This window comes from Nothobranchius furzeri, chromosome 13, assembly GCF_043380555.1.
Source record: "Nothobranchius furzeri strain GRZ-AD chromosome 13, NfurGRZ-RIMD1, whole genome shotgun sequence".
NCBI classification, from domain to species: Eukaryota; Metazoa; Chordata; class Actinopteri; order Cyprinodontiformes; family Nothobranchiidae; genus Nothobranchius; species Nothobranchius furzeri.
In genome coordinates this window covers 44,159,503-44,162,568 of record NC_091753.1, presented here as the reverse complement: position 1 = coordinate 44,162,568, position 3,066 = coordinate 44,159,503, and the positions used below count along the sequence as shown (strand labels likewise).

The 3,066-nt window shown below is 47.1% G+C and overlaps 1 long non-coding RNA gene across 1 annotated transcript in view; it reads left to right on the top strand.

Moving 5' to 3' along the window:
- The first annotated feature begins 924 nt into the window (after positions 1–924).
- Positions 925–3,066, top strand: part of LOC129163807 (uncharacterized) — a 6,441-nt gene continuing 4,299 nt past the window's right edge. Inside the window, exon 1 of the long non-coding RNA XR_008563596.2 lies at positions 925–1,376. This is a non-coding gene — a long non-coding RNA (uncharacterized lncRNA). The remainder of the gene's footprint in view (positions 1,377–3,066) is intronic.

The window sequence follows — 3,066 nt, the reverse complement described above, 5'->3', positions numbered from 1 at the left end:
ACAAACTGTCCCGTACACGCCGCGTTGGGACAGCTGCCTCATGCCCTGCTCTTCTGGTAAACTTTGAACACAAGCGGGGAGGGTTTCATCCCGTCAACTCTAATTCATCGGCCCTTTCGTGTAACGCTTTCTTAATCAATGCTTGGAAAATGCTTTACTTCTGTGCTTCATTAAAACTTTTTGGATCTGAACCCAGCTGCCGTCCCTGATTAAACCCATTAACAAAGACATGAGTTATGCAACGTTTTCCTCGGTTATTTGGTTAAAGCCGTTCCGAGTGCGGAACGGGGTCTTTCAGCCTGTGATGAAGCTGAGATGCCTCCTGCTTCATATTAATACCTCGTAATTATTTCTCCACATCTCTTTTTTATTAGGAGAGGCTACTTCGTGTCAAACCTCCTCCTCTCCAGAGGCTATTATGTAATTTGTCTTATTAGCACAGGAAGGGGAGCACAGTGAAGTGCTGACCTGAAACAGGAGCGCGCTGTAATTAATTTCCCTCTCTAATTGTCTGCCTTTTCTCATCACCCCAGTCAGCTTTTCATTCCCTCCGCTCAGCGTCCTCTCCTGGCTCCGGCGCTGCCTCTAAAGTCACCGCTTGCCACTAGTGATTTTGACACATCAGACGCAGTTATTAATGCACGTCCGTCTGTCATGGCCGCTGACAGGCCTACGCCCTGGATGACCAGATGCACGACCAGGTGGCCTGATAAACAATCAGAGTTGCTAACAGCCAGTGTTTGGATAGTTGTGGGATGAGTGCAGAGCGTGGCGCTGACTGGTTCTTTCTGGCTCAAAACGAGCCAATGACGGGGCTGCTTTACCCCCACGCTGTTAGAAAAAGGCCGGACAACCCGATGGCGCCTCAGAATGCTTGTACGTGGTTGTTATGTTTCATTGTGTAACCCCCCCCCCCCCCCCCCCCCGGCAGAAACATGTTTGCTTTTGCAGGTATGAACACTTTGTACCGAGCGGCGGACCTGTTTAATGTCCAGATGATGCTCGTGTGGTTGAAAACGTCTCCTGCTGTTTGCGTTCCTGTCTGATTCCATCGCCCGTAGCTGTGACAACCAAGTAAAAGTCAGATTTGCCACCTCACGACCAAACCCAAGGACCTGTGAGACACGCTGACTTATTCACACTCGCTGAAAAGAGAAGAAGAGCATGCAACAAATTGACCGTGACTAATGCCGGTGTGAGTAATCCAATATTCTGTCAATCATTAGTCGCACAGAGAACTCTGTGTTGGCTCTCTTCAGCCTACATGCGGCTTCGCTTTGGCCCACTTCAAAGCTCCGTCCCGTGACTCCCATCCTGAGGCTAAACAACTGGTCCGAGCCGTGTTGATGTGGACATGCTGCAGAGGGAGAAAGGCGGTGAGTATACGGATGGGGGTGGATGGAGCCAGCAGGGTCATGAATGCGTCCCAGATCAGGGACGGTAAACAATCCAGGCAACTGGTGCGAGTTGTAGCTGCCTGTTTTTGGACCACCAGAGGATGCTGCAGTTTCTGATCCAGTCATAGACGACATCACTGAAGCCTGAAGCACCTGAACCTCCTGTCAGCTTGTTTCTGTGTTACAACCAAATAGAAGCACCCGTTGCTATGGTTTCATGTTTGCAGATTTCCCTCATAGTTTTTTTGCACATTTAGCACAACGTTTGCACAATTGTTATTGTTTATTATGCATTTCTTGGAATGCATGGTCACTAGAACTAATTTAAATAAAGTTCTAACAAGTTTCTACAAATGATAAAAAGAAACCGTGAATGGCTTCATTCCCAGCGAGAGGAGAGCAGTTTGAAAAAAGACCAGCTGCTCTGCAGGTCTACATCAGTGGTGATGGGTCGGTTGGGTGCTTCACGTTTGATCAGTCCTGGTGTTTATTACTAGGGAGAGACTGCTGTAATCCTGGATTCATCTGGCGTTCATTCGTGGTCTTTTTTTGGCACTTTAAAACACAATCACTCTTTCATCCATTCACACGCTGGTGGGGATGCGATGCGTTCACAGCTGCCCTGGGCCGCACTGACAGAGGCGAGGCCGCAGAGCACAGGCGCCACCGGTCCCTTCGACCACCACCAGCAGGCAAGGTAGTAGTAGTAGTAGTTCAAATGTAAACAAATCAATGTTGAAAATTATCTACACGGTGATTGACTAAATAACACTTATAAAAATTATACATCACTAAGGTGAAGAGAGTGGAATAATACAGTGTCCTCTTTAGGAGACAAAGGGATGAGGTGGTTAGCTTTTATCTGACGGGTTCTACAGGTGAGGCTTGTGAAAGTGGATTCAGCTTTCCAAACAATGTGGTTAATTACTGGCAATTTACGATCTAACAAGGAGGGTAATCACCTTTTCACCTGGGGCCAGGTTGGTCGGATGTTTGTGATATGAAATCATCATTCAACAACTGCAATTTGTATTCACTCAGGTTATCTTTGTCTGCGATTGAAACGTGTTTGCTGATTGGACATTAATAATAATATTGGTAATAATGAACAAAAGCACAGTTCCAGAATAACCCAAAGCAGCAGTCCCACACTCACCTTTCCCCTAATGGCCCTTCACCTTTAGAACCACGTGAAGCGAGCCTGTGTGCTGGCTCCCTACCGTGTGCGCTCAAACACTCTCACACACTCTCACACACTCCCAGAGCTAAGCCGGTGGGAGAATTACAGCAGCACATGCAAACACAAGAGCATTATGTCAAACTCTCCCCTGACAGCAGATCAAGAGAAATGGCTCTGGCAGTGGAATGTTATTTTTACTGTCCTAGCACAGAAAATGACAAGAGCTTACCGGATCATTTAGCTTTTAACTTGGCAGTCGGTTGTGGGTGAATCATCGCTGCTCTTCGCACTGCTAAGATTTTAAAAACTCCCATTTCACACCTTTTTAATGCGCTGAAAGCGTCAAGCTGTTGGCTTCTCCTGGACTCTGGGGAGGACTTACAGGTCCGAGAAGGACATCTATGTTGGTGATGGACTAAATGTTCAAATTCAATTTGAGGCAGGAGCCAGAAGGAGCTTCATCCCTTTCTCTTTGTCATCACTTCTTCT